We start from the raw sequence: 26,891 nt of genomic DNA, 5'->3' as shown, positions 1-26,891 counted from the left end.
CTGTTGTCCAAGTAGACCCCCATGAGGCAGAGAATCAGGACAAAACCCTGAAAGAGCAATTTATTGAAGGTGTCAATACAGACAATTTAAAGAGCCAACTAAGAATGCTAGCCCCCCAGCATCCAAGTGCTGCTTTCTTAGACTTTAAAGAATTAGCAATCAGTATACTGGGAAAAGGTTCACCAACAGAACCTGTTAGATCCGCTGTAGTGCCAGCCACACAGCCGGTCACCCCTGTGAAACCTTTACCTGTCGTCAGTCAGGCAACTCAAACCCCAATTCCTGACGCAGTTGCTGCCCTTACTGAGCAAGTCCAATTCCTGACAAAAAGTCTGGAGAAAGTTCACAAAAAATTGGAACAATGGGAAAAAACATTATTGCTGGAGGATGAGAAACCTGTGTCCAGAAGGCTCTTCTCTCCCGATTATAAAGAGACTTATTCCAGAAATTCAGGCAGATGCCCACCTGACCGCACTAGTACCCCCAAGCGGCCTATCTGTACATACTGTCACAAGCCAGGCCATACTGAAGCCACCTGCTGGCAGTTAAACGGGCGACCCTCGAGGTCAAGGACCACCCCTCGGGAGGTAGATCAATAGGTCCAGAAGATCCCTATTGGATGCCAAGATATGATCCCGTCCAGAAGTGACACTTCAAATAAATGGAGTTCCTTTTGTTGCCCTAGTTGACACAGGATCCCAAGTCACTACCATCTAACAATCTGCATTTGAAAAATACTGGGACCAAAATCAGCTTACCCAGCCCCCAGAAACCTGTCTGAGTCTCATAGCCAGTAACGACAAACCTGTACCAATACTGGGTTACTGGGAACCTACCATTCAAATAGGAGAAACTATTCTATCCCAACAAGGCATTATTGTAGTACAAGTCAAAGAAAATAACAATAACCCTCCAATAGTATTAGGAATGAATGTCCTCAGGAACTGTTATGTTGAAATGCTGGAAGCCTTACACCAGTCAGTGCCTACTGCCTCTTCTGCTTCTAAGAAGGTAATCCAACAAACCATCTGTGTACTAAGTGCACAACAGAGATTCGCCAATGAAAAAGGAGAAATTTGCTGTGTCCGCATCCGAGATAATCAACCTGTGATTCTCAAGCCCAACACCAAAACCCTCTTGTGGTGCCGAGCTGTAGTTGGAATTCAAGGTCAAGACTACCAAGCCTTGGTAGAGCCCGTGGTCTTGGAAGACTATCCTCTAGTTAGAGCCGCAAGAAGCCTAGTAACCGTCTCTGAAGGTAAAGTGCCTATTCGTCTCCTAAACTTGAGTGATCACAGTGTAACATTAACAAAGTACCGTCCCATTGCACAGCTGATCCAGGTTACCTTTCAAGATGTCATCAGCGTGACTACAGATCCCAAGAAACAACACCCACAGGACCAAAATCTAAACACCCCCTGGTGGAAATAACCATGAGGGAGATGTTTCCACACCAGAACACCAATTGGAAGGAGTACTGCAAGTCGTGAAGGAGCATCACTGTGCCTTCAGTAAACATTCTACAGACTATGGGGAAGTGGATATCATAAAACATCCCATCCCTACAGGTTCACACCCACCGATCAAGGAAAGGTATTGGCCTATACCACCTACTATGTACCAATCCGTAAAACAAATGATCCAGGAGATGAAAGACTCCAATATCCTCAAAGACAGCCATAGTCCATGGGCTGCACCACTAGTCCTAGTCCGAAAAAAAGACGGCAACATCAGATTCTGTGTGGACTACAGAAAAATCAAACAAATTACTCACAAAGATGCTTACCCCTTACCACGCATAGAAGAATCCTTGACAGCTTTAGGATCTTCAGCCTACTTCTCTACTCTTAATTTAACCAGTTGATACTGGCAAGTACCCAATGGCACCTGAAGATCGTAAGAAGACTGCATTTACCACCCCTATGGGCTTATTTGAATTCAACTGCATGCCTTTTGGACTTTGTAATGCACCTGGAACTTTTCAGAGATTAATGGAGCGTTGTCTGGGCCACAAAAATTTTGAAACTGTCCTGTTGTACTTAGACGATGTCATCATCTACTCCAAATTTTATAAAGATCATTTGAAACATATGGCTGAAGTTTTTCATGTTCTTATTAAGCATGGACTAAAAGTCAAACCATCTAAGTGTCATCTACTGAAGCCAGAAGTTAAATACTTAGGGCATATTGTCAGCTCTGAAGGTGTTAAACCAGATCCAGAGAAGATTACCGGATTACCAACAGCCATTTCATCTTTACACAGATGCAAGTAAGAAAGGCCTGGGAGCTGTCTTGTCACAAGAAGGTAAAGAAAGAGTCATTTCCTATGCTAGTACAGTCGTGGCCAAACGTTTTGAGAATTACATAAATATTGGAAATTGGAAAAGTTGCTGCTTAAGTTTTTATAATAGCAATTTGCATATACTCCAGAATGTTATGAAGAGTGATCAGATGAATTGCATAGTCCTTTTTTGCCATGAAAATTAACTTAATCCCAAAAAAACCTTTCCACTGCATTTCATTGCTGTCATTAAAGGACCTGCTGAGATCATTTCAGTAATCGTCTTGTTAAATCAGGTGAGAATGTTGACGAGCACAAGGCTGGAGATCATTATGTCAGGCTGATTGGGTTAAAATGGCAGACTTGACATGTTAAAAGGAGGGTGATGCTTGAAATCATTGTTCTTCCATTGTTAACCATGGTGACCTGCAAAGAAACGCGTGCAGCCATCATTGCGTTGCATAAAAATGGCTTCACAGGCAAGGATATTGTGGCTACTAAGATTGCACCTCAATCAACAATTTATAGGATCATCAAGAACTTCAAGGAAAGAGGTTCAATTCTTGTTAAGAAGGCTTCAGGGCGTCCAAGAAAGTCCAGCAAGAGCCAGGATCGTCTCCTAAAGAGGATTCAGCTGCGGGATCGGAGTGCCACCAGTGCAGAGCTTGCTCAGGAATGGCAGCAGGCAGGTGTGAGCGCATCTGCACGCACAGTGAGGCGAAGACTTTTGGAAGATGGCCTGATGTCAAGAAGGGCAGCAAAGAAGCCACTTCTCTCCAAAAAAAACATCAGGGACAGATTGATCTTCTGCAGAAAGTATGGTGAATGGACTGCTGAGGACTGGGGCAAAGTCATATTCTCCGATGAAGCCTCTTTCCGATTGTTTGTGGCATCTGGAAAAAGGCTTGTCCGGAGAAGAAAAGGTGAGCGCTACCATCAGTCCTGTGTCATGCCAACAGTAAAGCATCCTGAGACCATTCATGTGTGGGGTTGCTTCTCATCCAAGGGAGTGGGCTCACTCACAATTTTGCCCAAAAACACAGCCATGAATAAAGAATGGTACCAAAACACCCTCCAACAGCAACTTCTTCCAACAATCCAACAACAGTTTGGTGAAGAACAATGCATTTTCCAGCACGATGGAGCACCGTGCCATAAGGCAATAGTGATAACTAAGTGGCTCGGGGACCAAAACGTAGACATTTTGGGTCCATGGCCTGGAAACTCCCCAGATCTTAATCCCATTGAGAACTTGTGGTCAATCCTCAAGAGGCGGGTGGACAAATAAAAACCCACTAATTCTGACAAACTCCAAGAAGTGATTATGAAAGAATGGGTTGCTATCAGTCAGGAATTGGCCCAGAAGTTGATTGAGAGCATGCCCAGTCGAATTGAAGAGGTCCTGAAAAAAAAGGGCCAACACTGCAAATACTGACTCTTTGCATAAATGTCATGTAATTGTCGATAAAAGCCTTTGAAATGTATGAAGTGCGTGTAATTATATTTCACTACATCACAGAAACAGCTGAAACAAAGATCTAAAAGCAGTTTAGCAGCAAACTTTGTGAAAAATAATATTTGTGTCATTCTCAAAACTTTTGGCCACGACTGTAGATCTCTTAGAGGTACTGAAAGAAACGACCAAAACTACAGTTCCTTCAAATTGGAATTTCTCACACTCGTGTGGGCTGTTACAGAAAAATTTAAAGATTACCTTGCCGCAACACCCTTCGTGGCCTTCACAGATAACAACCCACTAGCACATCTTAACACCGCCAAGTTAGGAGCATTGGAGCAAAGATGGGCCTCACGCCTTGCTAACTACAATTTCACGGTAAAGTACAGAACAGGAAAAACAAATGAAAATGCGGATGCATTATCCCGTCTGCCAACCAAAGAAGACCCTACTTCACGAGAAGATGTTTAAGAAGAGGTAGAGATGCCCTCCTTCTACAAAAACTTTGCCCAGCAAGACATCATCACTGTCAAAGGGAAAAAGGTTTTCAACCTTCAACAACAAGTGGATCCAAAATCCCATGGGGACAAAGAAAGATGGATCAAGCTGAAAAATGAAAGCAGAGTGTTAGGTGAACTGCAAAATTTCCTCACCAGCAGAAGAACACCAGAAAGAATCCGTTGGAGGAATGCTGATCTAGAGTTTTTAAAACTATGGAGACACAGAAAACACCTCTTTCTACAGAAGGGCCTACTATTAAGAAGAACTTTAGACCCAATTACATGGGATCATCTATATCAAATCCTAATACCACGCCGAGATGCAAGAATCATTCTGGAGATGTACCATGATCAATCAGGACACTTTGGCGTGCAGAAAATAAAAGCCACCATCCTTAGAAGATTCTATTGGATTGGGATGAGAGGAGACATTGAAAAATTGTGTCGAAAATGTTCCACCTGTGCTGTTGGAAAAAATGAGAAACATGACCAAAAAGCACCCTTACATTCCATCATGAGCAGAACACCGCTAGAAATAGTAGCAATCGACCATGTGAAGTTGGAACCAAGTCGCTCAGGTTACACATATGCTATGACCATCATTGATCATTACACTAAATTTGTTGTAGCCAGGGGCGGACTGACCGGTCGAGCACTTCGGACATGGTCCGAGGGCCCGGCCGGGATGGGGGCCCGCCGCAGAATAACATTATGTGTTAATGTTATGCCCCAGGGCTCCAGTCTTGTCGCCATTTGCGACTAGAGCCGCGCCGCAGCTCTGCAGTTAAATACAGCAGCGGGCACAGAAGCTGAACTATCCTGTTCACTTCTTATCAGCAGCGCAGTGGAAGAGTCTCTCCCTCCCCCTGTGCTGCTGCTGCCGCGGCCAATAAGAAGAGGGACAGAGGGAGGGGCTGTGGCCACTGCGCCACCAATGAAGATAACTGAGCTGTTAATACAAATACAGGAGGCGGGAGCCGGAATCAAATAGCGGCACCCGACCTCTATGACAGGGAGCGGCACCTGAGGGGTTAACTGCCGCTGATCGCCGCTCCCTGTCATAGAGGTCGGGTGCCGCTCTTTGATTCCGGCTCCCGCCTCCTGTATTTGTATTAACAGCTCAGTTATCTTCATTGGTGGCGCAGTGTGCCCCCCCCCCAGTATAATAAACATTGAGTGCGGCCCCCCCCAGTATAATAAACATTGGTGGCGCAGTGGGCAGTGCCAATGAGGGTTAAAATAAATAAAAATTAACTCACCTCCTCCAATTGATCGCGCAGCTGCCGGTCTCCTGTTCTTTCTTCAGGACCTGTGGTGACGTCACTGAGCTCCATCACATGGTCCATTACCATGGTGATGGATCATGTGATGTATCATGTGATGAGCACAGTGATGTCACCACAGGTCCTTTGACATCTCCTGAAGAAAGAACGAGACCGGCTGCTACACGATCAATTGGAGGAGGTGAGTTAATTTTTATTTATTTTTTTAACCCTCATTGGCACTGCCCACCAATGTTTATATATTTATTATACTAGGGAGGGGGGCGCACTGCGCCACCAATGTTTATTATACTGGGGTGTTGGGGGGGGCGCACTGCGCCACCAATATTTATATGTTTATTATACTAGGGAGGGGGGGCGCACTGCGCCACCAATGTTTATTATGTTGGGGGGGTACGCACTGCGCCACCAATGTTTATTATACTGGGATGTTGGGGGGGGTGCACTGGGCCACCAATGTTTAGATATTTATTATACTAGGGAGGGGGGCGCACTGCGCCACCAATGTTTATTATACTGGGGTATTGGGGGGAGGGCGCACTGCGCCACCAATGTTTATATGTTTATTATACTAGGGAGGGGGGGCGCACTGCGCCACCAATGTTTATTATGTTGGGGGGGGACGCACTTCGCCACCAATGTTTATTATACTGGGGTGTTGGGGGGGTGCACTGTGCCACCAATGTTTATATGTTTATTATACTAGGGAGGGGGGGCGCACTGCGCCACCAATGTTTATTATGTTGGGAGGGACGCACTGCGCCACCAATGTTTATTATACTGGGGTGTTGGGGGGGCGCACTGCGCCACCAATGTTTATTATATTGGGGTGTATATAATGCTTATTATATTGACCTTCTACTACGCATTCTGCATTAAAGAATGCTATTATTTTCCCTTATAACCATGTTGTTATAAGGGAAAGTAATACAGTGAATAGACTTTCATCCTAGCAGCCATGCGTGAAAATCGCACGGTTCAACCGGAAGGATGGATCCGGCATTCCGGTATTTTGAAAGATTGTGTAGGGTGTGGCTGGAGGCGGGGCATGGAGGCGGGGCAAGGGTGGGGCTTGCAGCAGAACATGGGTGGGGCCTGTAAGGGGGCCCTTGATTTATTCTGCCCAGGGGCCCTGAGGGTTCTCAGTCTGCCCCTGGTTGTAGCCGTGCCTGTCAAAGACTTGACTGCAAAAACAACTGCAGATGCTTTCTGGAAACATTTCTTGTTGCCATATGGATGCCCAGAGAGAATCCTTACAGATCAGGGATCTGCCTTTGAATCGCAACTCTTCAAAGAACTATGTACTTTTCACAACTGTCAGAAAATCAGGACCACAGCATACCACCCACAAGGGATGGACTTTGTGAAAAAATGAACCAAACTCTAATTGAGATGTTAAGAGCGGTCCCACCTGCTACAAGAAATGATTGGCCTACTTTATTGCCTCAGCTGATGTATACCTACAACAACACTATTCATTGTTCTACTGGGTATACACCCTACTACCTTATGTTTGGCCGACAAGGTACATTACCTGCTGATCACACTTTGGGCTTACAAGTGCCTGATGCAATCAACCCTCTACCAAAAACTGATTGGGTGACTGAGCACCAAAGACGTTTGATTAAAGCCCAGGAAATTGTTCAACAACGCATGGGACATGCCCATGAAAAACAACAGAAGGACTATAACCAATCTGCCAAGGCAGAACCTCTCAAAATTGGTGATCGTGTGTGGTTAAAAAATAACCATCATACCAGCAAATTAGATAGTAAATGGGAGAGAGAACTTTACACCATCTTTGCTATTCTCAATCCAGAGACTGATACGTATGAGATTACCAAAGAGGACAAATCCTGTGTAGTACATCGAAATTGCCTAAAATTGTGTCTTAAAGAAAATACTCCAGAAGAAACTTCTCAAGAAGAAGCTGTTCCAGAAGAAATTCAATCCTTAGAGCCAGAACCTGAAAAATCATCTGATTCAGAAGAACCAATACAGTCCTTGGGAAAAACATTATTAGCCTCTGATCCTTGGCAATGGTTCTTAACTCTGTGGCTCAACATCTTAGTGGCTGCTAAAACCAGCACCACTACACTTCAACCAGAAGCTGAAGTTACTGCAACTCAGGAAACATCAAGTTCCCCTGTAGCAAGGTCTGAAGAGTCTCAGCCGCTTCGTAGATCCGACAGGATTACAAGAGGACAACCACCAGTCCGTTACGGAGATTTCCTGCTCCAGCAGCCGAGAAGATAACTTACAGCTCTGTTAATTCAGCGTTGAGGACATCCTTAACTTATCTGGAGTTCCAGAGATCCAGAAAAAGACTAATCCACGGTTATCAAGTTCCATTTTCCTTAAAGGACTTTTTAAGGGACTATTAGCCTGTTTTGCAACGTTCAAGCCTGCACCCGGAGATAGACTTTCACGTACCTGAACCTCCGTGATATTCCACTTTGACATTTATTTGTGCCCAGGGAACGGACTCATACCCTGTGAGCCTCCTGAGATGTTTATTTTTGTTTTTCTTCATCATTGTGGACAATTTTGGTTTCCGGTACATCATCAGTCTTCAAAAAAAAAATGTGTTACCCCATTTGTCACATTTAGTTGTTGCCTGAGATATGCTTGCCTAACCCATTTTACTTATAGGTACAAGAAGTACAAGAATGGAAGTTATGGCATTATTTTCCTATGCATGCATGCTTTTCCCATTTTTATATCTTACAGGAAGATACAACATCGAGTCAAGAATGTGTCAAGGTCGACTTATATTTTACCATGGGGGTATGCAGCGTCCCACTACACGTGTGTGGGCACTGCCTAAAAGCACTTTTTACTCAAAAAATTGTACTATGCTATATTATGTGACTGTACTATTTATCTGCAAAATCCCTGTTACCAGGCAGATTAGGTGTAATTTATACATCCCACCACTAGATGGGGATAAGACTTAGGTTCTATATATAACTAGGTCAGGCATAGTGAGACAGGACAGGGGACAGGTCAGATCTAGCACTTCTGCTCTGATGAAAGTTTAGTCCAGAAAGGGATAAGAGAAAAGACTTATACATCCAAAGGATAAAAGACACAAATCAGGCATCCAGGACCTTTGGGATATTCAGGTGAAGGATACCATAGCCTCCGGCAACCTCACCAAATTACACTGATATAGAAAATATCCGGCTAAGCTTAAACCAAAGCCTAAGAAAGCCTAGAAACAGTGGATTTGCAGAATTACCTCTCATAACATCAAGAGACTGTATTTTGTACTGCTGCAACCAAAGTCATCAACAGTAAAAGTTGTGAGTTGCATCTTACCACTGTCATTATTACTACTAATGGTTGTACCACCATTAACGGTACTGGCGTCACGACAAAAACCATCAAGGGACTCAGCCGCAACAAGCACCCTATGCACCCCTAACATCAAGGGCACCTCAACCACCATCTTGGCTGATGCTTCCTTACCACAGAGCGTGCCCTGGAGGATTTCGTGCTGTCCACCTCAACACTGTGCTGCCACCCCAGGGAGGCTTTCTGCTAACCATGAGTAAACTGATGAACTGTGTGTTATAATTTGGCCCCTCATTGGTCCACCGTGCACCTCATGTGTTGCCCCTGCGCTACTGGCTGGCTGCACTTGCAGCAGAGCAGCTTCTGTCTCTGCAACTCAGAAGGGCAGTAGTTTAAATCTGGCATTAGTTTTATTGCTGACGCTAGGTGTGGCCATATAAGCCCCTTAGTGCAAAATGTCATGGCGCTCTCTAGTGATTTTCACAAAAGTTCTGCAATTTTTTCAGTCAATTTCAATGGGCAGCGTTGCCCTTAGCGCTCGTTGTGAAGTCATGCCACATTTGGTGGTCACTGTGTCATGTCAGTGATTTTTGTAAGAGGCAAGGCATGAACGCTGGATTTCTCCATAGCAACCATTAAGGTTCCTGCTTTCATGTCTCATTGGCCCGTAAAAAATGAAAGCAACGTCCTGATTGGCTCGGAGGGGGGTGGTCCTCTGATTATCCCTTTGGCCAATTTTGATAACTCTCCACCAAAGGGCCCTTTAGTAGCAGCCCATGGGGGGGGGGGCGGCTGATGCTACACAACCGGTACACAGGTATTCACATGCAGAGTGTGAGGCTGTTTTATGGCAGTCTGTATTCTGCTGGCGAATCATACATAATAAAATTACATTGGGGAATTGATATTTAACCGCTTCCCCACTTAGCGATGCCTTTTCACATCCTAATACATTTCCAATAAGGCATGGATCTTTCAATAAATCTTTAAGGGGCGGCGGTACCCTTGTCTATCACCCTGATCACTTTTCACTGTCGGTATGGGGTGGCTTCCCCGATCCATGTTCAATAGTGATCTTAGGAGTGTAAGAGAAGAAGGCACCCTCTGTCAGCCCATTGGAACCCCAATTGCGGTGCAGATCAATTTCTGTGATGGCCTAGAGGTCTGCCAGAGGCATCTAATGCTCCCCAGGTTAGGGTTCTCCAGCTTTTGCATAACTTCTACTCCCATCATACAGCTCTCAGATCATGATGGGAGCTGTACTTTTGCAACAGTTGGAGAGCCGCAGGTTGGAGATTACCAGTGTGGTATCATCATTCTCGAGAGGTGGGACCCACACCTATAGAACATCTATGGCAAATCGGCGTAAAGAGACAGGTCCTTATTCTCAAGAGGTGGCACCCACACCTGTATGACATCTGTGGTATATCGGCAGATGGAGACAGGGCCTCATTCTCGAGAGGTGGCACCCACCCCTATAGGACATCTATGTCAAATTGGCGTAAGGAGATAGGTCCTCATTCTTCAAAAGTGGTATCCACACCTGTAGGACATCTGTGGTATATCGGCAGATGGAGACAGGGCCTCATTTTTGAGAGGTGGGACACTCCCCTATAGGACATCTATGGCAAATCAGCAGGAGACAGGACCTCATTCTAGAGAGGTGGGACTCGCATCTATAGGACATCTGTGGTATATCGGCAGAAGGAGACAGTGCCTCATTCTGAAGAGTTGGGACCCACCCCTATAGGACATCTATGGCAAATCAGTGAATGGAGACAGGGCCTCATTCTCAAGAGGTGGCACCCACCCCTATAGGACATCTATAGCAAATCAACAGGAGACAGGGCGTCATTCTCGAGAGGTGGGACCCACAACAATAGGACATCTATGGCAAATCGGCATAAGGAGACAGGTCGTTATTCTCAAGAAGTGGCACCCATACCTATAGGACATCTATGACATATCAGCAGAAGGAGACAGAGCTTTATTCTCCAGAGGTGGTACCTGCAGCTGTCAGACATCTATGGCAAATCAGCAGATGGAGACAGCGCCTCATTCTTGAGAGCTGGGACTCGCACCAATAGGATATCTATGGAATCTAGGCGGATGGAGACATGGTCTCATTCTTGAGAGCTGGGAATCGCACCTATAGGACATCTATGGAATCTAGGTGGAGGGAGACAGGGTCTAATTCTTGAGAGCTGGGAATCGCACCTATAGGACATCTATGGAATCTAGGCGGATGGAGACAAGGTCTCATTCTTGAGAGCTCGGAATCGCACTCAGTGTAGATCGAGTTATTACCCAGCTTTCCCAGTGTCATATTTTATCACTGAGTTATTACCCAGCTTTCCCAGTGTCAGATATCATCCTAGTGTAGATCGCGAATATTCTAGTCGCTAATTTTCCATGCAAAAGGCTACACCAATAAGCTTGACAGAAGAATCAGTCTAATATTCTTGTCAGAACACTATGAAACCAATAGAGGGCTCTATTGAGTTATGAACAGCGCCCTCTATTGGTTTTGATAGTCTTCTGACAAGAATATTAGGATTGTCATAAGACTGTAAAACCAATAGTAACACTGTTCATAACTCCATAGCGCCCTCTATTGGTTTTCATAGTCTTATGACAGCTGAAAAACAAGGCAGATTCTGCTCATTTGCATGTCTTTCTCATAAGCCCATGTTTATGCAAATAAGTTTTTACATGACAAAACTGTATAGAAAGGTTATTGAATATTATGTTAGGACAATCGGAAAACTTTTTGTCGCCTTAATGATATTGATCTAGGTGTGCAGGTCGACCCAAGCCATCCAACAGATGCAAAATAACTTTAAGGCTATCTGGTTCTCAGTCAGGTGAAAGCTCATTTGGAATACCTTATAGTGCATAAGGCTGCTATTGTATGGTGTGCCGGCTCTTATCTGTCTCATGGATAGATTGGGCACATATCTGGCTTTTGTGTGGCTGTCTATTTTACTGTATTTTTTGCCCCATAAGATGCACTTTTTCCCCCCAAAAGTGGGGAGAAAATGCTTCCATTTTACATCGCAGACTGCGATGTATGAGTGGGGAAAGATGAGGGGCTGGAGTCTGGAACTAGGGGCAGGGCCCCGCTGTTTACTGCAGTATTTAAAAACGTGAATCCTCATCCTGTTATTAAGTTTAACTAACGCTGCGCTCTGCCATGTTCCCATGTCCCCTGTATCCCCACAGCACTTACGAACAAACTTCCATAGCAGGCAGAGCGGACGGCAGCAGTAACGTCACTCACTGACGTCGAGCGCCTGCTCCGCCTACTTTATGAATGAAGCAGGCGGAGCAGGCGCGCGACGTCAGTGAGTGGCGTTACTGCTGCCCTCCGCTCTGCCTGCTATGGAAGTTTGTTCGTAAGTGCTGTGGGGATACAGGGGACATGGGAACATGGCAGAGCGCAGCGTTAGTTAAACTTAATAACAGGATGAGGATTCATGTTTATAAATAATTTGGTGAGCAGAGGGCCGGTGTATTTTGGGGTACACTGTTATTAGGGGGATCTGTGGATGATATATAGCAGTGTCATCCACAGATATCCCCCATAACAGTTCCATCTACAGATCCCCCATAACAGCGCCATCCACAGATCCCCCATAACAGTGCCATCCACAGATCCCCCATAACAGTGCCATTCAGAGATCCCCCATAACAGTGCAACCCACAGGTCCCCCATAAAAGTGCGTCATCCACAGATCCCCCATAATAGTGTCATGCACAGACCACCATTAATTCAAAACCCACCAAAAGCACACCTTTTGGTAAAAAAAAATGTATTTCTTATTTTCCTCCTCAAAAACCTAGGTGCGTCTTATAGGCCGGTGTGTCTTAAAGGGCGAAAAATACGGTATGTTGTACTTAATAGGAGTCTATGATGCATCCAGCTGTCCTTGTAATTTGGTTTCTAAACCATTTTTGTGGGATATCCATTAATTTCTGACCTTTTGTTATGGACCAGACATCCTCTTCTCTTCCGAGCAGAAGATGGCTGGTTGTCTCCCATTGACTTCAATTATACTCGGGTGCTCGGCTGAGCACATGAATATAGCAATGTGCTCGGGCTGAACACCTGAATACTTTGGTCTTGCTCATCACTAGCTGCTAGGCTTGATCCCCGATGCGCTCTTACTTTTCTTCCCGCTCCGAACTCTGACAGGAATAAGCCGGTTGTAGAGACAGAGTCGGAGTAGGGAGCATGCCAGGGGCATGCGCTGCTCTTATTGGGAAATGCAACGCATGTGCAGTTAGAATAAAGCCATGGAAAAGCTTTCTCTAAAGCTCCTCCTCATTATAAAAACATTACCATTTGGATTTTTTTAATAAAGTATATTAGGAACCTCTTTTTTACCCTACCTCCCACTATATAGTGGAAAGTACTTATATAGTGGCCAATCCCTTTAATATAAAAAAGTGATTTAAACAATGCTGCCTAGACATTACCTTAAAGGGTTTGTCCAATCCTTCTTTGAGGCAGGGGCTACACGGTGATGTCAAAAAAGCTGCGTAGCCCGGGTGGGTTCGGAAAATGCTGCGGTGACAAGCTATTGTTGCCGTGAGACTACTGCAGGTGAGATGCGGTATTACGTGGAGCCCACTATAATGATGTAGAAAACAGATGAGAAGCGAATCCCCGGCTGCACTTCTGCCTCTCCCCAGCAGAGATCAGTGTTCTGCTGTAAATGATCTGGGATTTCTGGACAATAAATGTAATAAATCAAATTCTAATAAAACCGTATAAAGTAACAAATACAAGGCACTGCTGAGATTCGAACTCAGGATCTCCTGTTTACTAGACAGGCGCTTTAACCAACTAAGCCACAGCGCCAGGTACTGACCAGCACAAAGCAGTTTCAGATTCCTCATTAACAATGATTGACTACTACACCCAGCATTCACTTATATGTAACTCAGGATCAGTACAGGATAAGTAATGTAATGTATGTACACAGTGACTCCACCAGCAGAATAGTGAGTGCAGCTCTGGAGTATAATAAGCAGCATAATTTGAGTGGATTAAGGCTAGGTAAGGTATTAGCGGTATGTGGCTACAACATGAGTAGCAGCGGTAGCAACCTGGCATGGCAGTAGATCAGTTTTTTATGGGTGATAGTAGCAGTAGTAGAGACAGATGCAAAGTGTTAATAGTGGTGGCAGTAGGGGACCATCACCACGGAGTGGTGGCTGCAGTGGTGGTGGGTGGCAAAAACAACAGAAGATGTTATATTATACATGTTGGCAGGCAGATGGCAGAGGTTCCATGATGGTGGCCGTGGCATGATGACAGCAGCAGGTGCAGTCATCATAAGGAACATGATGGTCGGCAGGCAAAAACATGGTAGTCAGGCAGGCAGGCAGTAAAAGTGGCAAGATGGTCATTTTAACGAAGGTGATGTTTTGGACACTGGCATGGGACAACTTGGTCCGCCTTTCTAGTATGTGCAGCGAGTTGGCACGTCACCGATCATGTGGTGTAACGGCAGACCGCTGTGACGCTGAAAGTCCAGGAGAGCATTTCGTGCCACGTAGGAATGGCTGAAATGATTGCACAGCTTTCTTGACTTTACCAGAACTGTGAGAGGGACAGTAAACTTTTTCAAGAAACGTTGGACCACAAGATTAACCTTTTCCTGACCTATGACGTAATAGTACGTCATGGCGGCAAGTGACTTGCCGCAGTTTGACGTACTATTATGTAATGGTGACCAGAGAGGTGCCCGCCCAATAACTGCAGAGGACCGGCAGTCACTGAGAGTCGGGCCCCTGCTGAATGCGCCGGCATTGCTATAAAAGCCGATGCCACCGGATTAACCCCTTCTATGCCACGGTCAGCGCTGATCACGGCATAGAAGGGGTTTGTGGTCAGTAAAGGAGCCCATCGGGTCCCCATCAACGCAGAGATGGTTGAGAAGGCAGCCCGATGCCTTGCTAAGGCATAAGGACCTGACTTCTATTGAAGCCGAGGAGATCCAGCCTCAGGCCCGTCTCCTGGTCAACCTGTTAGTGTATTACTCTGTGTAATAGACTAACAGGCAATGCATTACAATACAGATGTATTGTAATGCATAGCAGAGGGGATCAGACCTCCCAAAAGTTAAAGTCCCAGAGTGGGACAGAGTAAAGTTAAAAAAGTCAAAAAAGTGTTTTTAATAATAAAAAATAAAGTTTCAAGTAAAAAAATTTTAAAAACGCCCCATTCCACTGATTTTATAATAAAAAATAGAAAAAACTGACATATTAGGTATCACTGCCTCCGTAGTGACCAACTATATAAATATATCACATAATCCAACCCGTCCGACAAACACCATAAAAAATAAAAACTGTGTAAAAAAAACCAATTTTTGTCACCTTACATCACAAAAAGTGCAACACCAAGCGATCAAAAAGGCATATGGCACCCAAAATGGTACCAATAAAACCGTCACTTCATCTTGCAAAAAATTAGCCCCTACATAAGACAATCTCCAAAAAAAAAACTATAGCTCCCAGAATATGAGGACACTAAAATTTTTTTTTTCTTTTTTTAAAAATGCTTTTATTCTGCAAAACTTAAATAAATAAGAAAAAGTATACATATTAGGTAGCGTCACATCCGTAACGACCTGATCTATAAAAATATCATATGACCTAACCCCTCAGGTGAACGCTGTAAAAATAAAAACTGTGCTAAAACAACCAATTTTTTTGTCACCTTGCCCCATAAAGTGTAATAATGAATGATCAAAAAATCATATGCACCCAAAAATGGTACCAATAAAAACATCAACTCTTTTTATCAAAAAACTAGCACATGATAAGCAAAAAATAAAAACGGTGCCAAAACAGCAATTTTTTGGTTACCTTGCCTAAAAAAAAACATTATAGAGCGATAAAAAATTATATGTACCCCAAAATAGTGTTGAGCTCGAATATTCGAATAGCGAATATCGCAACTTCGCTAATTCGCAAATATTTCGAATATAGTGCTATATATTCGCTATTTTGAATATTCGGCATTTTTTAACATCTAAAAACATTATTCCTTCCTGCTTCTTTCTTGTGGGTCAATGAGTCATTGGCCCACAAGCAACTTAAGCAGGAAGGAATAATGTTTTCATATGGAAAAAAAATGACGAATATTCTAAAAAACAAATATATAGCAATATAGTGAATATATTCGTTATTTAGAATATTCGCATTATTTTTTCCCATTCGTACAGTTGCTCGCATACTCCTCCCCGACAAGCGTCCCCGTCACCATGGGAACGCCTGTGGGTTAGAAAATACCATCGGATCTGAGTTTTTCCTGAGATCGTGAAAACTCAGATTCAATGGTACATTCTAACCCACAGGCGTTTATGTGTATTTTACGAATATTCGCTATATTGCTATAAATTAGTTTTTTAGAATATTCATCATATTCTAAAAAACTAAGTTATAGTAATATGGCGAATATTTGTAAAATACACATATAGACTGTAATTTAGCTAATATAGTGCTATAATAATTTTTTTTATAGTCAATTTTTTTTGTCTCTTCTGAACTTTAGTTCTGAATAAAAGTCTATATCTGTATTTTACAAATATTCGCTATATTGCTATAACTTAGTTTTTTAGAATATGACGAATATTCTAAAAAACAAAGTTATAGCAATATAGCGAATATTCGTAAAATACATGTTAGCCAAAGCCATAGCCAACCAATAGGAAAGTTGCGTTATACAGTTAAAAGAAAATCGCATATTATTCGCGATAAATAGAATAATGACGAATATTCGATTTCGACAAATATAAGACGAATATTCAATCGAATATTCGCGAAATATCGCGAAATCGAATATGGCACCTCCCGCTCATCACTTCCCCCAAATAGTACCAATATCCCGTAGTTTCCAAAATGGGGTCACATTTTGGGAGTTTCTACTGTAAGGGTGCATCTGAGGGGCTTCAAATGGGACATGATTAGAGTTGAGCGGACACTTGGATGTTCGGGTTCAACGGGGTCGGCCGAACTTCACAAAAAAGTTCGCGTTCGGGACCCGAACTTGACCCCGAACCCCATTGAAGTCAATGGAGACTCGAACTTTTGAGCACTAAAATGCATGTAAAAATGTCATGGAAAGGGCTAGAGGGCTGCAAATGGCAGCAAAATGTGGTTAAGAGCATGGCAAGTGTTCTGCAAACAAATGTGGATAGGGAAATTACTTCAAATAACATAAAATTTGTAAAAATTAAAAATAATAATCTAGACCTTGGAGGATGAGGTCCATATGGAGTAGCAGGTTGAGGAGGCGGTGGATGTGGCAGTGTAGGTGGAAGCAGCGATGGAGGATGAGGAGGTAGCCTACACTGCTTTTTGGTTTTATTTTTTATTTATATTTTTTTAAATTAGGGTACACCCCAAAACATTGGGAAATATAACCTGTTATAACCCCATTCAGTACATGTAGGCGTGTGCACACATACTGCTCCACCATGTCACACGTCACCGTGATGTTCACAATCCAATTGGATATCTGCTCTATCAACTTTCAATGTTCTTTTCTGCACCTACCATGTTGATCATGGTTAGCGGCGAATCAGGGTTTCACGCCGGAGAGGGAGCGTGAGAAAGGGAGACCTCATCCAAGGGAGGTCAATGGCTGCAATGTGATCGAGCGGAAATGTGGGACAAGTTATTAAAGCAGAAGAATCGAATGAAAGGGCCAATTAAAGACGAATTTTAGAAATTTAAGTCCCTGTCACCTATGCAGAGCAGGGGTTTTTCATCACCAGAAATGGGTTAATGTCACCCACCAATGGAACAGATGAAAATGTAATAGGCAAATTAGTGAAATGTTTTTACCTGTCTACTAGGTATAGCAGAGGTATATCACAGCCAAAAATTGGTGAATTTCACCAGAAAATGTAACAAACAAATTAGTGAATTTACATAAAATAAAATACATACAAATTAAAAAAATAATCTTGATATATGAGGTGGAGGTCCATATGGAGTAGGAGGTTGAGGTGACGGTGGACGTAGCGGTGTAGGTGGAAGCGGCGGTGGAGGAGGACGAGGTAGCCAACACCGGTTTTTGGTTTTAATTTTTAATTTTTATTTTTAATTAGGATACACCTCAAAAGAGTGGAAAATATCAAAAATACAATAATGAGCAATTGCGTTGTAGTATAACAATGGCTCGTTAAGGCCTGTATACATGTCTATTCTGCACAAGGTACGGACAAGTCCTGTGGGATCCATGCCTGGTTCATTTTAATGAACGTGAGCTTGTCCACATTGGCTGTGGACAGGCGGAGCCCCGGAAAATGAGCGGGCGGTGGGGTTGGTCTCCATACAGTATATATATCTATATGTACAAGGGATGAGGCACCTGCTCCGCCGCTATCTGCTTGGCTGCCGCTGACGCCATCTTCCTTCTCTTCTAGCTGAGAGCCGTTGCTCTGCACACCGGAAGCTCTGACAGTCACGTGACTTTCGGTCGCGCTCCTGGGCTCCTGCAGTCATATTGAGGGAAAGCGCTGGGGTGCGCAGCCAGGGCCGGCCTTAGGTGTTCAGGCGCCCTGTGCGAGCTAACCTTGTGGTAGTGTTACCTGCAGTCCAATGTAAAACCACAGATAACACTAGTGCTGAATAATGTAGTAGTGTTACCTGCAGTCCTATGTAGAGATATCCCGAACTATTCGCCGGCGAATAGTTCCCGGCAAACATAGCTTGTTCGCGTTCGCCGCGGCATGCGAACATATGAGATGTTCGGTCCGCCCCCCTATTCGTCATCATTGTGTAAACTTTGACCCTGTACCTCACAGTCAGCAGACACATTCCAGCCAATCAGCATCATACCCTCCCTCCCAGACCCTCCCCCCTCCTGGACAGCCTCCATTCTAGAATCATTCGGAAGATGCATTCTTAGTGAGAGGAGGGACAGTGCAGCTGCTGCTGATTTAATAGGGAAATCGATAGCTAGGCTAGTGTATTCAGTGTCCACTACAGTCCTGAAGGACTCATCTGATCTCTGCTGTAAGAACATCTTTCTGCTTTTTTTTTTTTTTTTCCTGTTTAATCTAATTGCAGTTGCCTGCCAGCGTGTGTGTCAGGCTCACAGAATATACTGTGCCCACTTGCCCAGTGCCACCACTCATATCTGGTGTCACAGTAGCTTGCATTTAAAAAAAAAAAAAACTTTTTGGACTGTAATATAATAGCAGTCAGTTAACGGCACGCGCGTCTGTTTCATGCCCTACAAGTGCATAGTGTCACCAGCGCAACTCATATCTGGTGTCACATTCGATTACATTTAAAGAAAAACAACTACGGTATTTTGACTGAGAACAAATAGCAGTCAGTTGCACACACGTGTTTGTGTGTTTAAGGCCCAGCTGAAAGTCCATAGTGTCACTTCAGCGCAACTCATATCTGGTGTCACAGTAGCTTGCACGTATAGTACAACTTAACTAATCTATAAAAAATGACAGGCAGAGGCAGGTCACCCTGCAGGGGCCGTCGTGGTCGTGGTGCTGTGATTCCCTTTGGCCCTAGAATAATGCCCAGTGTTCAGAGGCCACGTACCCTGAACTAGAAAAGTTCTGAGGACATAGTTGACTGGCTTACACAGGACACCCAATCTTCTACAGCTTCCGCTCAGAACCTTGACGCACCATCCTCCTCCAGCTCAGCTTCAGACACCTCTCAAGTTACCACTCGCCCGCCTGCCGCCACCACCAACACTAGCACAACAGCCGCTTCACTTGATCTGTCAGAGGAGTTATTTACACATCACTTGGATGAAATTAGTGATGCGCAACCATTATTGCCAGAGGATGTAGATAACAGGGATATGTCTCAGTCAGGCAGCATTACACACATGGACGTACGGTGTGATGATGATGATGTTGTACCCGCTGCTGCTTCCTTTGCTGAGGTGTCAGATACAAGTGAAGCGGTTGATGATGACGATGTGTCCGTGGATGTCATGTGGGTGCCCGCTCGAAGAGAAGAAGAACAGGGGGAAAGTTCAGATGGGGAGACAGAGAGGAGGAGGAGACGAGTTGGAAGAAGGGGGAGGTCGTCGCAAGGAGCTAGTGGCACAGTCAGACAGCATGCATCGGCACCCGGGGTCAGCCAGACAGCACGCCAATCAACGCATGCTGTTGCCACCACCAGAATTCCGTCATTGCAGAGCTCAGCAGTGTGGCATTTTTTTTGTGTGTCTGCCTCTGACAACAGCGATGCCATTTGCAACCTGTGCCAAAATAAACGGAGTCGTGGGAAGTCCAACACCCACCTAGGTACAACTGCTTTGCGAAGGCACATGATCGCACATCACAAACGCCTATGGGATCAATACATGAGTACAAGCAGCACACAAACTCAAAGCCGCCATCCTCCTCCTGGTCCAGCATCTTCAGCCACGTCAACCACTGCTGTCCTCCTTGCCCCCTCTCAACCCTCCGCCTCTCGCCTTGAGCAGTTCCTGCTCATCTGCCCACAGTCAGGTGTCTGTCAAGGACATGTTTGAGCGTAAGAAGCCAATGTCACAAAGTCACCCCCTTGCCCGGCGTCTGACAGCTGGTTTGTCTGAACTCTTAGCCATACAAGCTGGTGGAGTCTGAGGCCTTTAAAAAATTTGTAGCTATTGGGACACCGCAGTGGAAGGTACCCGGCCGAAATTTCTTTGCACAAAAGGCAATCCCCAACCTGTACTCGATTGTGCAAAAGGAAGTAATGGCATGTCTGGCACACAGTGTTGGGGCAAGGGTCCATCTGACCACTGATGCCTGGTCTGCAAAGCACGGTCAGAGCAGGTATATCACCTACACTGCGCATTGGGTAAACCTGCTGAGGAGTTGGTGACACCGCCACGACTTGCAGGCAGGCCTTCTGCCACCTCCTCTACTCCTCCTACTCCATAACCTCCTCGGCTGAGTCCTCTTCTGCTTCTGCGTCTTGCTCCACATCAACGGCACCCCCCCAGCTCCCCAGGGGCTATTCCACATCCCGGATACGGCAGTGTCACGCTGTCTTGGGGTTGACTTGCCTGAAAGCAGAGAGTCACACCGGACCAGTACTCCTGTCCGCCCTGAACGCACAGGTGGATCAGTGGCTGACTCCGCACCAACTGGAGATCGGCAAAGTGGTGTGTGACAACGGAAGCCATTTGTTGGCGGCATTGAATTTGGGCAAGTTGACACATGTGCCGTGCATGGCACATGTGTGTAATCTGATCGTACAACGCTTTGTGCATAAGTACCCAGGCATACATGACGTCCTGAAGCAGGCCAGGAAGGTGTGTGGCCATTTCAGGCGTTCCTACACGGCCATGGCGCACTTTTCAGATATCTAGCGGCGAAACAACATGCCAGTGAGGCGCTTAATTTGCGACAGCCCGACACGTTCAAATTCAACACTCCTAATGTTCGACCGCCTGCTCCAACAAGAAAAAGCCGTCAACGAGTATTTGTATGACCGGGGTGCTAGGACAGCCTCTGCGGAGCTGGGAATTTTTTTGCCACGTTACTGGACGCTCATGCACAATGCCTGTAGGCTCATGCGTCCTTTTGAGGAGGTGACAAACCTAGTCAGTCGCACCGAAGGCACCATCAGCGACATAATACCATTTGTTTTCTTCCTGGAGCGTGCCCTGCGAAGAGTGCTGGATCAGGCCATAGATGAGCGGGAAGAGGAAGAGTTGTGGTCACCATCACCACCAGAAACAGCCTTATCAGCATCGCTTGCTGGACCTGCGGCAACGCTGGAAGAGGATTGCGAGGAAGAGGAGTCAGAGGAGGAATGTGGCTTTGAGGAGGAGGAGGAAGACCAACCACAACAGGCATCCCAGGGTGCTCGTTGTCACCTATCTGGTACCCGTGATGTTGTACGTGGCTGGGGGGAAGAACAGACCTTCAATGAGATCACTGAGGACGAGGAACGGGACATGAGTAGCTCGGCATCCAACCTTGTGCAAATGGGGTCTTTCATGCTGTCGTGCCTGTTGAGGGACCCTCGTATAAAAAGGCTGAAGGAGAACGACCTATACTGGGTGGCCACGCTACTAGACCCCCGGTATAAGCAGAAAGTGCCTGAAATGTTACCGAATTACCGCAAATCGGAAAGGATGCGGCAGTTCCAAAATAAATAAAAAAATATGCTTTACACAGCGTATAAGGGTGATGTCACAGCACAACAAGAATCTAACAGGGGAAGAGGTGAAAGTAATCCTCCTCCTCCCACGACCACGCCGGCAAGTGCAGCACGCCAGACCTGCAGGGTATTGCGATTGTGAGGTCACGGTTTTTGGGCAAGCGAGGGTTACTCACAGTTTTGTAGGAGAACCCTGGGCAGGCGTACAGCAGTGAAGGCCTGGTGGTGGATGAGGTGCCCTGGATGTTGCAGGTGTTTTATGTGCCTGGGGCAAGGTCCCTTCAAGAAACGTGACGCCAGTGCCTGTAACGGTGGCACACCGATTGGTAGTATTAATAAGTGAGGTACACAGATGGTATGGTGAACCAAACTTTGCTTTACTGGAATAAGTTCAACTTTATACAGTTGGATATCAATTCAGTTCCACATATCGGATACACTTCACAAGCAGGCTTTCACAATTATGGCAGGTATACTGTTTCCTTGCAAGATACTCAGAGGGTAAACAACAACACACTCAGAATCAGGCTGTACCTTCTCCTCAGAAATAGTGTACACTGTTCCTTAGAACTCCTGTCTGGTTCTATCCCAAGGCCCGGATACCTCAATGCTGGCTTTTATCCTTGGTAACAATCTTCTTCAGGTATTCATCCTTGCTTTACATTACTACTCCTTCTGCCCTTCAGCTTGCTTGTACTAGCTGGAAACACTGGCTCTGCTTGGCTTGTGGGAACTGCAGGTTTTCTCCCAGGAGGCAAACTCTTCTCTTGGGGTGAATCTTCTGAGCTAACATAGGCTCAGGGAACTTCAGGCAGGCTATGATCCTTCACTAGCCTTCTGGTAGCAACTAGAAGCCTGGACTATCTAGCTGCATGTCAGGAGGAGGCCCTCAGCATATCTCTGGCTGGTGCCCTCTCACTTCTGTCTCCACAGACTCCTGACTACAGACTAACTCCTCCCTGTCTGGGCCTGAATATATATACTAGGGGCTCCCTATCTCCCTCTAGTGTCTAGGATGCTAAACTACACCCTAATAGGCCTGCTACACACATTACAGGGAAGAATACACATAAAAGCATATGGAAATACATTAAAATGGACTGTTAAATACACTGCCACTGTTCCTCAGGAGTAGGAGTACCACGTGGCCCAATTGACCCTTGTGTAGGGCCCACATTTGCCTAGTGGGACACTACATAAGGACAGGACGCTTTACAGACGTGTTGTTGATGGAGGACATGCAGAGCTTTTTAAGTCCTACGCATCACCACAGCCCTTCGGGGTCCACCCTCAGAGAACGACTCGACCGACAGGTAGCAGACTACCTCGCCTTAACTGCAGATATCGACACTCTGAGGAGCGATGAACCCCTTGACTACTGGGTGTGCAGGCTTGACCTGTGGCCTGAGCTATCCCAATTTGCGATAGAACTTCTGGCCTGCCCCGCTTCAAGTGTCCTGTCAGAAAGGACCTTCAGTGCAGCAGGAGGTATTGTCACTGAGAAGAGAAGTCGCCTAGGGTTAAAAAGTCTAGATTACCTCACCTTTATTAAGATGAATGAGGGATGGATCCCGAAGGGACTGACAGTGGGCGATACATTCGACTAAAAAAGGCCTGATGAGATGAGCTGCCTTGGGCTAAAAATGGTCCACACGCTGCTGTATTTTATCTCTGAATGCCGGATGACTTGCATGACTTATCCGCCACCAACTAGGGTTCAAGCCGCAATGTTTTAGGGCACTTTCTGCCTGGGAAACAAACATAAATTTTTCTGGCCGCTGCTACAGCAGCGGCTGCAACAATGCCTAATTTTTCAGGCATGTGTACATGCCTAATTTTTCTGGCCTCTGGTGCTGCACTGTGGCTTCAAAAACCAAACAAAAAAAAAGCACATACATGTGTCAATTCCCCTTCGTGATCGTTACCTTGTTGTGGTGAAGGGGCTTGCGTATCACAATGAAGTGACCACCCCAGATGATAAATTCGTTGCTTCATTGTGAACAGACCAAAAGCGATCGGCTGGATAATTTTGCATAGAAAAAACATTCATTTTCTTTGTGATCATCTAAGGTGATCATTAAAGCCTACTAGGCCAACAATGGGCCCACACTGCAGAATCATTGTTTTCTGTGTCACTTAACTGTCACTGAACTACCTCAGCACGACCATAGGCCTTGAAAAAAAAACATTGCCTGCAATCTCCCAAACGTGCGCACGAGCACAGTCAAAACTACACAAAGATTGACGCATAGAGGTATAAAATTTATGTCATGAGTGTGTCAACTATTGACAACTCTTTGCGGTTGTCTAAAATTTATTACATACACGTCCCCTGATAGGGGACGTAACAGGGATTAAACTGATAAGAATAGTACTACTTAACACACCACTCATATCTGGTGGCACATTAGATTGCACGCGCAGTGCCCCAAATTTGAAGTAGGAGGGCCGACCAAGCATCTTTTTCCATCTCCCGGTTCCTAAAATCGATTACATATACACGTCCCCTGATAGGGGACGTAACAGGGATTAAACTGTTAAGAATAGTACTACTTAACACACCACTCATATCTGGTGGCACATTAGATTGCACGCGCAGTGCCCCAAATTTGAAGTAGGAGGACCGACCAAGATTCTTTTTCCATCTCCCGGTTCCTAAAATCGATTCCATATACATGTCCCCTGATAGGGGACGTAACAGGGATTAAACTGATAAGAATAGTACTACTTAACACACCACTCATATCTGGTGGCACATTAGATTGCACGCGCAGTGCCCCAAATTTGAAGTAGGAGGACCGACCAAGCATCTTTTTCCATCTCCCGGTTCCTAAAATCGATTCCATATACACGTCCCCTGATAGGGGACGTAACAGGGAATAAACTGATAAGAATAGTACTTAACACGCCACTCATATCTGGTGGCACATTAGATTGCACGCGCAGTGCCCCAAATTTGAAGTAGGACGACCGACCAAGCATCTTTTTCCATCTCCCGGTTCCTAAAATCGATTCCATATACACGTCCCCTGATAGTGGACGTAACAGGGATTAAACTGATAAGAATAGTACTACTTAACACACCACTCATATCTGGTGGCACATTAGATTGCACGTGCAGTGCCCCAAATTTGAAGTAGGAGGACCGACCAAGCATCTTTTTCTATCTCCCGGTTCCTAAAATCGATTCCATATACACGTCCCCTGATAGGGGACGTAACAGGGATTAAACTGATAAGAATAGTACTAAACACACCACTCATATCTGGTGGCACATTAGATTGCACGCGCAGTGCCCCAAATTTGAAGTAGGACGACCGACCAAGCATCTTTTTCCATCTCCCGGTTCCTAAAATCGATTCCATATACACGTCCCCTTATAGGGGACGTAACAGGGATTAAACTGATAGGAATAGTACTACTTAACACACCTCATATTAATAATAATAATACTAGTGAACGTAACAGGGATTAAACTGATAGGAATAGTACTACTTAACACACCACACATATTGGGATTGCACAGTACATTACACAGCGCACGCGCAGTGCCCCAAATTGGAATTAAGAGGACCGACCAAGCATCTTTTTCCATCTCCAGGTTCCTAAAATCGATTCCATATACACGTCCCCGATAGGGGACGTAACAAGGATTAAACTGATAGGAATAGTACTACTTAACACACCACTTATATCTGGTGGCACAGTATATTGCACGGCGCATGCGCAGTGCCCCAAATTGGAAGTAAGAGGACCAACCAAGCATCTTTTTATCCATCTCCCGGTTCCTAAAATCTATTCCATACACGTCCTCTGATAGGGGACGTAACAGGGATTAAACTGATAGGAATAGTACTACTTAACACACCTTATAATAACGCAGAGAGAGGAGTCTGAAGAAGAGGAGTCAGAGGAGGAAGGTGGATTTGAGGAGGTGGAAGACCAACCACAGCAGGAGTCCCAGGGGGCTTGTTGTCCCCTTTCAGGGACCCTTGGTGTTGTACGTGGCTGGGTGGAGGAAGAGAACTTCAATGACATCAGTGAGGACAAGGAACGGGACATGGCTAGCTTGGTATCCAACCTTGTGCAAATGGGGAGTTTGCGGTTGTGCAAATGGACTGTTTGGGGTTGTTTGCGGTGCGTTAAACAGGGAGTTTGGTCTGTCAATGTCTGTGAAGCGGGCATAACCCTTACACTACCTGATCGATACAACATCATACCTGATCGTATACACACACTGGATGTTTTAAACCACGTTGTTCAAAAACAGGGAGTTTGGTCTGTCACTGTGAAGCGGGCGTAACCCTTACACTACCTGATCGATACATCATACCCGATGTTTTAAAGCACGTTATTCCAAACAATTTAGGAATGTTAAGTGATTTATGCCCTTTATGGATTAAAACCCGACTCTGCGTCAACTACGTAATTTTCCATGGGAGTTTTGCCATGAATCCCCCTCCGGCATGCCACAGTCCAGGTGTTAGTCCCCTTGAAACAACTTTTCCATCACTATTGTGGCCAGAAAGAGTCCCTGTGGGTTTTAAAATTCGCCTGCCCATTGAAGTCAATGGCGGTTCGCCCGGTCCGCGAAAATTCGCGTTCGCTATTCGCAAACAGAAAATTTTATGTTCGCGACATCTCTAGTCCTATGTAAAACCACAGATAACACTAGTGTAGATCATGTGGAAGTGTTACCTTCGTTCTTAGTGTGCCTCTCTGTGTCTATCGCACGGACTCCATGCTGGCGCTGGCACTGCCTCCTCTTCCATCTTCTTCTTCTTGCCCCGCACAGAACGTTCTGAAGCAGCTGTGTCAAGACATAGGAACACTGTGGGCATGGTGATACACACAGGGAGAGACACACACACACGGGGACGGACAGTCACACACACACAGGGACGGACAGTCACACA

The 26,891-nt window shown here is 45.2% G+C and overlaps 1 non-coding gene across 1 annotated transcript; it reads right to left on the bottom strand.

Annotated features, from left to right (window-relative positions):
* Nucleotides 1–13,607: 13,607 nt before the first annotated feature.
* Nucleotides 13,608–13,681, bottom strand: TRNAT-AGU. The gene has a single exon. It is a non-coding gene; the product is annotated as a tRNA-Thr (tRNA).
* Nucleotides 13,682–26,891: the final 13,210 nt, after the last annotated feature.

This window comes from Bufo bufo, chromosome 1, assembly GCF_905171765.1.
Source record: "Bufo bufo chromosome 1, aBufBuf1.1, whole genome shotgun sequence".
NCBI classification, from domain to species: domain Eukaryota; kingdom Metazoa; phylum Chordata; class Amphibia; order Anura; family Bufonidae; genus Bufo; species Bufo bufo.
Note: the sequence above shows the minus strand (reverse complement) of the source record. Positions and strands in the feature narration are given on the sequence as shown.